The sequence below is a fragment of the Musca autumnalis genome, unplaced genomic scaffold (genome assembly GCF_047663935.1).
Source record: "Musca autumnalis isolate F117 unplaced genomic scaffold, ASM4766393v1 scaffold_4, whole genome shotgun sequence".
Classification (NCBI taxonomy): Eukaryota; Metazoa; Arthropoda; class Insecta; order Diptera; family Muscidae; genus Musca; species Musca autumnalis.
This window is the reverse complement of record NW_027411977.1, coordinates 104532091-104546514: the sequence shown is the minus strand read 5'-3', so window position 1 is coordinate 104546514 and position 14424 is coordinate 104532091. Positions and strand designations below refer to the sequence as shown.

At 35.4% G+C, this 14424-nt stretch overlaps 1 pseudogene; it reads right to left on the bottom strand.

The window, feature by feature from the left end:
- LOC141403036 (uncharacterized) overlaps positions 1-14424 on the bottom strand; it is a 1250555-nt pseudogene that overhangs the window by 428371 nt on the left and 807760 nt on the right.

The window sequence follows — 14424 nt, the reverse complement described above, 5'->3', positions numbered from 1 at the left end:
GTGTATGCAGCTTAAGTTACAATAATAAAAGCCTTGAGTCTTACAAATTACAGCAGTCGACGTGGTTATAGTGAAAGGCAAACATTCAAGATGATAGAAACAAAAGTGCAGTACTTTTAAGAAGTTTACTGCTTCAACTTGACCTGAATTATTATTTTGTGAAGAGGAAAACCTCTAAAGTTAATATTCTTACCAATATGTGACACATAATATTCTTTTCATCTGTGTACATTGAGAAAGGGATGGAGAATAATACGGTTTATCCACTGCTTGATACATTTATCTGTTCAATAATCTCCTAGCATAGCCTATATACCCATGTAAAATGTTCAAGGCTTGTTTAGTTCAAGTACGTTTCAATTATATCGTAATAATTAAGTAGGGGATGAGAGATACCAAGCACGGTCCAGTTAGCCCCAGCATATTCCAATCAACTAGCCCAATTGCTTAATCAAAACACTCCTCATACCGATAACATATCAGCGAATTGGCAAAGCATTACCCATTCCATGCATACAGCCGCAAAATCTATACTTGGATACCAAAGACCTCCACCAAGGAATCGATGGTATGATTAGGAGTGTCGTGCTGCTACAGAAGAGAAAAGTGTGGCATATAGGGCTACTTTACAATCCGCAGTAACGCTTAGCGCACGAGGGAGGTATCGAGAGAAAAAAACGGGAGTGTGAAAAAATCGAGATGTACAGGAGCCAGAATGAAGTCCGAAAATTCTACCAACGAGTGAAGCATCAAACTGATGGCTTTCGTACAGGCACCTCCTCCTGTAGAGACCAGCAAGGTAAATTGGTAACTGATACAGATAGTGTGCTCAGGATATGGAAAGAACATTTTGCAAACCTGTTGGTATCTAATAGCAGCGAAGACGACGAAGATACCACAGATCCAATCCCAGAAAATGGTATTGAATGTATTCCGCCCAGCCAAGATGAGGTAAAGACAGCAATAAACCGGCTGAAGAATAATAAGGCAGCAGGAGCCAGCCGAGATGTCAAAACCGGCGACACGTGGATAAGTTGTATTCATCAGCTATTTAGCACCATCTGGCAGGAAGAAAGAGTACCCGACGATTGGAACCTGAGTATCCTGTGCCCGTCCACAAGAAAAGAGATAGGACTGTATGCTCTAACTATAGGGGCATACGTCTACTCCCGATTGCCTACAAGATCGTGTCAGGGATATTGTGCGAACGACTAAAGCCTATGGGCAACGAGATAATTGGGTCATACCATTGTGGCTTTAGACCTGACAATATATTTACCCTGCGGCAAATCCTGGAGAAGACCCAAGAGATGCAGATTGACTCCTACCACCTTTTTTTCGATTATAAAGCAACCTTCGACAGCCCACTACGTTCAAAGGTATTCCAAGCCATGTCTGAATTTGGTATTCCCGCAAGGCTCATTCGGCTTTGTAAAATGACTTTAACTGACACGAGATCTTCAGTTAAAATGGGATAGAATCTCTCCGAAGGGTTTGGTTTGGCATTTCGTGTGATCTCTGCAATATCTTGCTGGAAAAGGTTATACGAGAGGCAAACGTCAAAAGAAGTGGCACAATCTACACCAATAGTCACATGTTACTTGCTTACGCTGATGGTATAGACATCATAGGCCGATCAGTAAAAGAAGTAGCTTATACCGTTATGCAGGTCGAAGGAGAATCTGCTAAAGTGGGTCTGGCGGTAAACGGCGAGAAGACCAAGTTAATGGTGTCGACGCGCAATGCATCAATTGAGCTCGGACCAACTGTTGAAGTTGGTTCCTGTAATTTTGAGGTAGTAAGGAGTTTAAAAAATTTAGTAACTCTAATGTACATCTTGAATGGATGGAACAAAGCAGCACCCAGAATATTTTTAATGCTCAGTTTTGTTAACGTACAGTATACGATTGTGAGAGGAAAAAAGAATATGTTTCAAAAAAAATTAAATAAGATATTAAACTTTCCACTTACCTTGATGAGAGGAAAGCCTTAAATGTTCCCAAAAGGCCAGCTCTTCTGCCTTGGCGATAGCAAGCAAAATCCGCGCCACGTATACCCTGTAGATCACCGATGTAGGGTTCATTTAATGCAGCAATGCGTAACTAAATAAAAAGAACATAACAAATTACAAAATTATTGCAATTATTTTTAATAATTATCAAAGCAATTAAATACAATGATATTGTAAATAATAATTAATTGAATGGTCTGTTTAAATTCCAGGGCATTAATATTAAACCATAGGGGGAAAATTAAAAAAGTCATTATAAAAAAATCTATAAGTTTTATATAAACATTTAAACAATTTTATTATTGAAAATAGTGATTGAAAAAAACATTAAAATGTTAAATAACAAAAAAAAACCGGATAATTAAGTGATAATTAACCATAACAATGAAAAGTAAATTACATATAATCAATGGAATTATTATGTATGTATATAAAAAACTGCAGTTGTAAATAACACATATTTTTATTTTCGTTTTTTGTGTACTTTTAAACTTACCATTCGTGGATACCACTGATGGATAATAATAGAATTTTGTTATAATCATTTCCAGTTATGTTTGCAATAATTTGAAAGAAATTTAAGGTAGAAAGTTGTTATAATTTTACGTAAATATGTAATACATTATTTAAAAAATATTTTTTTAAAATGCGCATTTGTAAGGTACCATGCAACATTACAACAACAACGGCAACACGAAAGCCATTTGAGATATTTCATAAACCTTACTAAATGCTTGAAGTACAATTAAAACATTTATGGAAATCGCCTTCGTTCATGTGAACACCGTGACCACCTTTGCTTCTGTCAATACCTTGGACCCAATTTAAATGACTCGGCCACACATTTCTGCCGAAACGGTCACTATTTCCCGTGCGATGTTGGTTCTTCCAACGTCGTCAGCTTGTTGAAGTCTAGAAGTGTTTAAATCGCACTAACGAGGTGACCAATCAACTGGACCTTTTCCAGAGATAACTCGTTCATACAACGTACTCTTCAATAAATTGATTATGAAGTGTGATTGTGCCACAGTCCTGTTGAAACCACATGTCGTCAGGTACATATCTTCCGATTTCGGCAAAAAAAATCGGAGAGCATGGTGCGGTAACACCGTCGCCGCCATGCAAACCGCAGCAAACAGTTATTTTTTGTGGATGAAATATTTATTCCTGAGGTACATGTGGATTTTTACCTGACAAATAAGGCATATTTTGCTTATGGAAGAACAAATTGAAATAAAAATTAGATTTTTAAGCCAAAAACGTGGAATAAAACTTATCAGCTGGCATTGCGACAAGTTCCGTTTTGGGCCGTTCTATCGCATTAGGAAGCATATGCCCACAAAAGACACAATTTATCCTCATAGTGCTGGCCAGCATCACTTAGGTTGTTGACAAGAAAATCTTGTTACTATTCGAATCTTAAATACAAATTTATAGTTAAATCGGTCTGTGCTAAAAATTCTAATTACACAAAATCGGCTGGTATTGATATGTGGGGGTTATTCCAAAACGTGGACCTATGTCCACAATTTGGGTAAGATATATTTGTTGTCCACAATTTGGTAAGATATATTTGTTGCCCACTAGTAGCTAAAAACATCAAAAAACCCGAAATCAGGTGATATCTCTGTCCAGAATTTTAGGTTGAGCCAAGTACCAAATTATAGCTTATTCTGAAAATTTTGCTAAAACCGTCAAAATACCTGAAATCGTGTGGCACCGTTATTTGGGGGCTTTTCCCAAACGTGGGCCTACGTGCTATAAGGTTCTAACCATTAAGGTTTTTGGGTACTAGGAATTCTTATTGCAAAATTATAGCTAATTTGTTTGAAAAATATATCTAAAAATCTTAAAATATTTCAAATTGGGTGTATCGTTGTGTGGGTGATCTAAAGTTTTGTTGGAAAAGTTTTTTTTTTAATTAATTCTCTTTCGAGTTGAGCTGTTATGACCTAAGAGTGCATTGAAAAATTAGGAGTTTATCGAAGTGCCACACATGTAGCCATTACGCTACGTTTCACGGGTAGTTAGGTTCGATAACACTGTGCAACAAAATGGAGCTCGAGGCCTGGGGGGTGGAAAATTCCTTGTGGGGGTGAAAGCCCTTGATGAGTATATTCAGAACCCCAAAGGGCAGATCCGCCGTGAGTCGAACTTTTGAGTTATGGCGTGATGAATTTTTCACTGGATACCCTATAAGCCGTCAGAAACAGCGGTATATCTTTGTTCGCAGTTATTCTAGATTATTTTTAAGATGACATGTATGCAGTCAAATCTAATGAGGATCTTTTTCGTAGAACATTTCGACCTTCTAACTCGCTTCCTTCCATGTCCTTTTCGTCCTTTATTTTAAGAGCCGCTATAAAAGTACCACAAGATGACGTTTTTCAGCTTCGAAATGTTCTGCAAAAATGTCGGCCAGACAATTTTAGGTGCGGCTCTCATTGACAACAAATCGATTTTGTCGCGTTTTCGTGGACGTTTTGTGCATTTACCCTGTTTTTGTTCAGAAAAAGACTATATTTTGTTTTTTGTATATTCGTTGCAGAACATACAAAAACACAAAACACAGTTTTTTTCTGAGCAAATAGAGGTAAATGTAAAAAATTACTATGAAAACGCGACAAAATCGATTTGTTGTCAATGAGAGCCGCAACTAAAATTGTCTGGCCGACATTTTTGCAGAACATTTCGAAGCTGAAAAACGTCATCTTGTGGTACTTTTATAGCGGCTCTTAAAATAAAGGACGAAAAGGACATGGAAGGAAGCGAGTTAGAAGGTCGAAATGTTCTACGAAAAAGATCCTCATTAGATTTGACTGCATACATGTCATCTTAAAAATAATCTAGAATAACTGCGAACAAAGATATACCGCTAGTTTCTGACGGCTTATAGGGCATCCAGTGAAAAATTCATCACGCCATAACTCAAAAGTTCGACTCACGGCGGATCTGTCCTTTAGGGTTCTGAATATACTCATCATGGGCTATCACCCCCAAAAGGAATTTTCCACCCCCCAAAATTTTGGTTCACAGTGTAATCAGGCATATTATAAGGTTTAGCCCAGTCAAAATAGACATTCGTATAAGGGGAAAATAGGAAAAATTCCCACAAATCTGAATTTTAGATGGGAGCTAGTGTTTACCATTGGGAGCAATGTCCTAAAAGTCCCCATCGATTCCATGTGTGGTGAAAAATTATTCGGGTTCAAAATTAATTTTTGGTGGCATTATCCAGTTTTTTTATTTTTCTCAAAAAAAAAACGGCAAGACTCAGCAAAAACGGGCTAAAGTAAAAGTTGTAGATTTAATAATTGTCTACAAGAATGGTCTTTATGATTTTTAAAAAAGTCTTACCATTTTCGAGATATCGCTCTCTAAAATCAAATTAAAAATTAGCACTGTAAGTACATTATGAGCCAAACCGGTTAAAATTAACATGCCATGTGTTAAGTTATTTCCATAAGCTTTCAAATGATATCCACTTTGCAGTAATCGGTTCAGTAGACTCGGTTCTAACCCAGTTTTTTTTTAATTCTGGCCTTTCGGGTCGAATAACCGACGCCCTTGAAAATTATACATTACCGTAATCAGCGCAACAAACCCCACCAAAAATTCCAAAAAATCGGAGAGATTTCGTTCGTTGGGCTTACGATTACACATGTGGCTTAAATGGGCTAATTTTGCATAAAATTAATATAACATATAATGCATAAAATTAATAAATAGAATAACTGTACTAAAGACTCTCTGATTTTATTTGATTTTTTTAAGGGTATACCTGCGCTCTTCAGGGAACACATACAAACTTGTACATAATATTTCTGTCTTCAATATTTACTCTGGTCACTTTTTGATTAGACCAACCGTTTTCAAAGAATAAATCCGAAAACCTAAAAAAACCTTAACATTTTACCTTTGCCCCGAATAACTGTTTTTGTCCACATGGATAGACTCGAATAAAAAAAGGATATTGAAAGTAATAATTTTGATTAGATCGTGGGCATTCGTCATAAATTAAAATTAAATTAACTAAAATAATTAATTAATTTAATTAAATTCAAATTAAATGTAGCATGTTTTGAAGTTGGGTAATATTGGCCATCAGCCACACTTTGAGTAAGTAGAGATTTTAAAAAAGACGACGCTGATGCTCCTTGGTTTATATGCCGTTATAAATGACAATACACAAATGAAAACAATTCATATGACATTAGCTCTACACCGAGTTCTCACGTAGTTTTGTCATGGTCAATTGAATCAACCATTTCGTTGTTGTGTCAAGTCAAAATGTGGCTATGAATTGTGGTGACAATCGATTTTATTTTCATTTTCCGTTCATAAATCATAAAAGTGCTAAATAATTGATTAGATTTGTTTGTGTTGTTTGTGCTTTTATTGATTATGTTGCGCCTCAGATGATATGTATGTACATACATACATATACACATGAACTAAAGTTCAAAACATATTGCATGGCGGAAAATTGATAGACGCACATGCTAGGTGATCAAATTATTGATATTGATTGTATTCGACAATGAAATAAACCCCCTCACTCAAACCAACAAATGACAACATTCTGTTCCATTTCAGTGAATAACAAGTAAAAAAAGCGTTAAGTTCGGTCGGGCCGAACTTTTTATACCCTCCACCACAAATTTCAGCCATTTCGGTGGATTAATGTGGCCACAACCTTCAAAATACCGAAATTCGGAAGGTACCGTTCTATGGGGGCTATATGATGGCGTGGACCAATACCAACAAATTTCTGGGGGAAAGTTTTATACGCCTAAAAAGATTAAATAACAAATCTCAGCTATCTCGGTGTGATAATGAAGCTAAAACGTTCAAAATATCGAAAATCGGGAGATATTGTATTATGGGGGCTATATCAACACGTGGACCTATATAAACATTTTATGGTAGAAATGTTTCTTAGCCTCTGGAAACACAAAATACAAAGTTACAACCGATTCGTTGGTCAAATGGGTCTAATACATTCAAAATATATTAAAATGACGCGTACTATATATGGGGCCTTATATGGGGGCTATACCAAAACGTGGACCTATATAACCCAACTTTGGTAGGAATATTTTTTGGCCTCTGTAGACACAAAGTACCAAATTACAACCAATTCTGTGGTAAAATGGGTCAAATATCTTAAAAATTCCTTAAAAGGACGACGCGTCACGCGTCATTTTGTATGGGGGCTATACGAAAGCCCCCTACGTCAATCCGTTCGGACGCTAGAGTGATTTCCACAGACGGACAGACGGACGGACATGGCAATATCGATGTAGAATTGCACGCTGATCAAGAATATATATACTTTGTGGGGTCTACAATGATTATTTCGAGTAGTTACAAACGTAGTGACAAACTTTATATACCCCCATCCTATGGTGGAGGGTATAAAAAGGAAGAAACGAATGATAGCCATTAACTTAAAGGACCGTAAGCAATAAATTGATTTGCTTCAGATTTGCTGAAATGTTATATGATTTATTGTCAAGATGAAACAAATTTAAACGGAAGTGAATTCTCAAATGCAATTGGTTGTTTAAAAACAAAAGTAGAAATTGATCTGAGCATTAGGGGATAGTAGTGAGTTGAATTGATGACCAATAAGTTCGAAATGAAAAAAGAATAAAGTTATCCACCATCGATAAACGTATAATAGTTCTGCGAAGTCTGTGGTTAGGTCCAAAAGAGGATTTAGGTTCCAAGCACATAAACTATTTTAAAATGGTTTTATTTAGCTCACCCCGTTTGTTTTTTTATTTATTTATTATTTATTCTTGGGTCAAATTTAGTAATTCAAATTTCACCCTCTTCCTGTCAACCGATTAATCTGACATTTTGTATACACTTTGGATTTTGGTGACAATACAATTATGTTTATTCATTATCATTATAAATTCAAGATGGCGGCCGCTACAAAATGGCGGATAACGTAGGTTTTATCTATCCCATCAATATGGGTATCAAATGAAAGGGCTCAACAAGCAGAATACAATATACTATAAAAAATTGAAATCCAAGATGGCGGATAACGTAGGTTTTATTAATCCCATTAATATGGGTATCAAATGAAAGGGCTCAACAAGCAGAACACAATCTATATATATAAAATAGAAAAATGTTTGTATGTTTGTTTGTTTGTTTGTTTGTTTGTTTGTTTGTTTGAAATTTATAGACTAAAAACCGCTGAACCGATCTTGCTGAAATTTTCAGGGTATATTACTACATCGCCTGAAAGTAACATAGGCTATAAAAAGTTTCGAAATTCCGCTCTGATCCGGATATATAGCATCAGAATCGGGGGTACCTCCAAAAAATGTAAACTTTGTATGCAAATATCTATAGAACGGTTACAGATACAGACTCCAAATTTGAAATGTGTGATGGCTTTTAGCCTAAAAATAAATTTGCCAAAATATATCGAAATCGGTCCAGATTTGGATATAGCTTCCATATATATTTTCGTCCGATTTCAAGTATTTGATGTACCAAACACGCTATATATGTCCGATTTCCATGAAATTTGGAATGAGTGACGGAACGTGGCTTATTACAAAATGTGCCAAACTATATCGAAATCGGTTCAGATTTGGATATAGATCCCATATATATTTTCGTCCGATTTCAAGTATTTGATATACCAAACACGCTACATATGTCCGATTTCAATGAAATTTGGAATGTGTGACTAAATTTGTTGCAGAAATGAGTATGCCAAATTATGTTGAAATCGGTTCAGATTTGGATATAGCTCCTATATATATTTTCGGCCGATTTCATGTATTTGATGCACCCAACCCACTATGTATGTCCAATTTCAATGAAATTTGGAATGTGTGACTAAATTTGTTGTAGAAATGAGTATGCCGAATTATATTGAAATCGGTTCAGATTTGGATATAGCTCCTATATATATTTTCGGCCGATTTCATGTATTTGATGCACCCAAACCACTATGTATGTCCAATTTCAATGAAATTTGGAATGGGTGACTAAATTTTTTGCAGAAATGATCATGCCAAATTATGTTGAAATCGGTTCAGATTTGGATATAGCTCCTATATATATTTTCGGCCGATTTCATGTATTTGATGCACCCAACCCACTATGTATGTCCAATTTCAATGAAATTAGGAATGTGTGACTAAATTTGTTGTAGAAATGAGTATGCCGAATTATTTTGAAATCGGTTCAGATTTGGATATAGCTCCTATATATATTTTCGGCCGATTTCATGTATGTATGTCCAATTTCAATGAAATTTGTCCCGTATGGGATGTTGTGGGACAATGTTTCGTTTTGTAACTAAATTTGTTTTAGAAATGAGTATGCAAAATTATATTGAAATCGGTTCAGATTTGGATATAGCTCCTATATATATTTTCGGCCGATTTCATGTATTTGATGCCCCAAACACGCTATGTATGTTCAATTTAAATTTGGTGTAGAAATAAATTTTGTGTAGAAATAAGTATTGAAATCGGTGTTGATTTGGCTATAGCTCCCATATTTATTTCAATGAAATTTGTGCGATATCTACGAGTATATCTATAACGGAGGAAAATGTTTGTACGTTTGTTTGTTTTAAGGTTTATGGACTCAAAAACCGCTGAACCGATCTTCATGAAACTTTCAGAGTATATTACCACATGGCCTGAAAGTGTCACAGGCTATATAAATCTTAAAAATGCCGCCCGATCTGGAGATATAGCCTCAGGATCGGAAGTACCTCCAAAAACTGTAGACTTTGTATGCTGATTAGGGTTATGACTTTTTGACATTTTTCCTCAAAAATGATTTCCTGTAGGGATGAATGAACTTTTGCCTATTAATCACTATGCTATCATTTATTCCCTTGAAATATAACAAGTAAAAAAGCATTAAGTTCGGCCGGGCCGAACTTTTCATACCCTCCACCATAAAATATTCATTCCCGTCCCCAACTTTAAGTGAGTACGTTAAAATGTCAGATAATGTACATAAAATGCTTCATTCGGGAGGCCCTTTTTATGGTGCCTATATCTAACTGTTGACAATTTTTGGTGGGCTAGAAATTGGAAGGTACTGTTATATAGGGGTTATAATAAAACATGGGCCTATGTTGACAGTTTTTGATGGGAGCCCCTAATAACTCCTAATTCGGTTAAAAAATTTAGCTAGAATCCTCAAAATATCGAAAATCGGTACATAACGTGGGAACTTCAAATGTCATTAACAGCTAGTTCGGAGGTATCTGGGCTATATGAGAATATTAACTTAAATGAACAATTTTTGTTGCAGAATTTTTGTTGACTTTTAAATTTCAAATTACAGAAAGTTCGTCCAAAAAATAAAGCTAAGGCACGGAAAATCGGGAGGTTTGTTTTGGGGCTATACAAAAACATGGACCTACGTTCGGTTAAACAGTTTAAGTAAAATCCTCAAAGTACCGAAAATCGGGAAGTATCGTTATAATGGGGCTATGTTGAAAATTGTTGATGCAGATGTGTGGTGACCACTACAACCTTCAAATGTCAAATTACAGTTAGTTCTGTTAAAAATTGTAGCTAAAATTGCCAAATTACTGAAAATTGGGAGGTACCGTTACATGGGAGCTATATCCGAACATGGACCTATGTTGTGATCACTAAGAACTTCGAATTTCAAATTACTGCTAGTTCGGTCTAATATTGTAGCTATAATCATCAAATTACTGAAAATCGGGAGGTACCGTTATATGGGGGCTTTCTTGACAATTTTTGGTGGAGAGGTGTGGTGACCACTAAGAATTTCAAATGTCAAATGTAAAAATTACAGATAATTCGGTTAAAACTTGTTGGTAAAATTCTCAAAATACCTGAAATCTTACCGCCCGATTTCATGGGGGCTATTCTAAAATATGGACCTATGTCCACTAGTTATATAAGTTTATTGACATTTAAGAACCCTAAATGTCAATTGATAGCTAAATCGGTCTGAAAATGCAGATAAAAACGTCAAAATGCCGTAAATCGGGGGTACCGTTATATGGGGGCTATACCAAAACGTGGACCTAGTTCCACAACTTTTGTTATATAAGTTTAGTTACACTTAAGAATCCTAAATGTCAAATTATAGCTATATCGGTCTGAAAATGTGGCTAAAAACGTCAAAATACCGTAAATCGGGGGGTACCGTTATATGGGGGCTATACCAAAACGTGGACCTATGTTCACAAGTTTTGTCACATAAGTTTATTGACATTTAAGAACTTCAAATGTCAAATTATAGCTTCATCGGTCTGAAAATGTAGGTAAAACCGTCAAAATACCGTAAATCGGGGGCTACCGTTATATGGGGGCTATACCAAAACGTGAACCTATGTCCACAAATTTTGTTATATAAGTTTATTGACATTTAAGAACCCTAAATGTCAAATTATAGCTAAATCGGTCTGAAAATGTAGCTACAAACGTCAAAATACCGCCAATCGGGGTGTACCGTTATATGGGGGCTATACCAAAACGTGGACTTATGTCCACAACTTCTAATATATAAGTTTATTAACACTTAAGAACCCTAAATGTCAAATTATAGCTACATCGGTCTGATAATGTAGCTAAAAACGTCAAAACACCGTATATCGGGGGGTACCGTTATATGGGGGCTATACCAAAACGTGGACCTATGTCCACAACTTTTGTTATATAAGTTTAATGACATTTAAGAACCCCAAATGTCAAATTATAGCTACATCGGTCTGAAAATGTAGCTAAAAACGTCAAAATACCGCAAATCGGGGGTACCGTTATATGGGGGCTATACCAAAACGTGGACCTATGTCCACAACTTTTGTTATATAAGTTTATTGACATTTAAGAACCCTAAATGTCAAATTATAGCTACATCGGTCTGAAAATGTAGTTAAAAACGTCAAAATACCGTAAATCGGGGGCTACCGTTATATGGGGGCTATACCAAAACGTGAACCTATGTCCACAAATTTTGTTATATAAGTTTATTGATATTAAAGAACCCTAAATGTCAAATTATAGCTACATCGGTCTGATAATGTAGCTAAAAACGTCAAAATACCGTATATCGGGGGGTACCGTTATATGGGGGCTATACCAAAACGTGGACCTATGTCCACAACTTTAGTTATATAAGTTTATTGATACTTAAGAACCCTAGATGTCAAATTATAGCTAAATCGGTCTGAAAATGTAGCTACAAACGTCAAAATACCGCCAATCGGGGGGTACCGTTACATGGGGGCTATACCAAAACGTGGACCTATGTCCACAACTTTAGTTATATAAGTTTATTGATACTCAAGAACCCTAGATGTCAAATTATAGCTAAATCGGTCAAAAAATTTAGTTAAAAACGTCAAAATACCGCAAATCGGGGGGTACCGTTATATGGGGGCTATACCAAAACGTGGACCGATATAGCCCTTCATCGAACTTGACCTGCCTGCAAACAAAAGACGCATTTTCCCAAAATTTCAGCGTCCTATCTCCATTTTTGTGGATGCTAGAGTGATTACCACAGACGGACGGACGGACGGACGTGCTCAGATCGACTTAGAATTTTACCCTGATCAAGAATATATATACTTTATAGGGTCGCAAATGAGTATTTCAATGCGTTACAAACGGAAAAACAAACTTAATATACCCTTCATACTATGGTGGAGGGTATAAAAATTTTTAAAAAAATTATTGTTTGTTGCACGTATGAATAAATATAAGCCAACTAATAACTATAATAACGTTTATTTCATTCAAATATTAAAAAAGTCGCGAAAAAAGTCACTTTGAAAAATTTTAAATTTTTTGTTTTTTGTTAAAAAATTATATTTTTGAATAAAAACGTTTACGACATTTTTACGATTCTCAGAATTGAAGAAAAATAGTGAGAAATAAATTTTATGTCATTTTAATTATCTCATGTGGCACTAAAGTTTATTTTCAATTATATATCTGTTTTCAGTGATGACAAAACACGTTTTGTATGCCCGATTCCAATGAAATTTGGAATGTGTGACGGAATTTATTGCAGAAATAAATGTTCCAAACTATTTTGAAATCGGTTCAGATTGGGATATAGCTCCCATATATATTTTCGGCCGATTTCATGTATTTTCTACACCAAACACGCCATGTATGTTCAATTTTGACGAAATTTGGAATCTTTGACGGAATTGATCCTAGAAATTAGTTTGCCAAATTATATTGAAATCGGATCAGATTTGGACATACCTCCAATATATATTTTTGGCCGATTTCATGTATTTTATGCAATAAATACCTTATGTTTGTCCAATTTCAATGAAATGTGTGGCGGAAATTGATCTACAAAAAAATTTGTCATATTATATTGAAATCGGTTCAGATTTACATATAGCTCCCATATATATTTTCGGCCGATTTCATGTATTTGATGCACCAAGCACGCTATGTAAGTCTAATTTCAATGAAATTTGGAATATGTGGCGGGAATTGGTCTACAAAACAAATTGGTAAATTATATTGAAAGAATTTCAGTCAATAGAATTTCAGGAAATGTACGAACGTACAAATCCTTTGATACTGTGGCAACTGAAGACGACGCGGTTAACTATCCAGTTGAATTCCTAAGTTCGTTGGATCTTCAGGCTTTCCACCACATAATTTAGTGCTAAAAGTTGGTGTTCCTATTATTTTATTAAGAAGCATAGACACAAGGTTAACAGTAAAAAAAACTACATAGCTATTTAATTGAGGCAACGATTATTACTGGGAAGTATATAGGTTCAGATGTACTTCTAACTCGAATCCCTCTTATAGCAACAGAAACGCCCTTCAATTTTAAAAGATTGCAGTTTCCTGTACGTTTGGCATTTGCAATGACTATAAATAAATCCCAAGGACAGACTCTTCGTGTATGCGGCCTAAATTTAGCATGTTCTTGCTTTTCTCATGGTCAGCCCTACGTTGCATGTTCACGTGTTAGTAGACCGGCAGATTTGTTTGTTTACGCTCCTGAAAGAAAAACAAAAAACATTGTATATCCTAAAGCATTACAATAAATACTTTACATTAAATTTTTGAATTTGATTTCTTTCTGATTTCAAAAATCCGTAAAATTTCAAATGCATATCAATCTAAAGGGGTAGCGAAGCGCACTGGGTTCAGCTAGTATACTATAAAAAAATTGAAATCCAATATGGCGGATAACGTAGGTTTTATCAATCCCATCAATATGAGTATCAAATGAAAGGGCTCAACAAGCAGAATACAATATACTATAAAAAATTTAAATCCAACATGGCGGCCGCTACAAAATGGCGAATAACGTAGGTTTTATCAATCCCATCAATATGGGTATCAAATGAAAGGGCTCAACAAGCAGAATACAATATACTATAAAAAATTGAAATC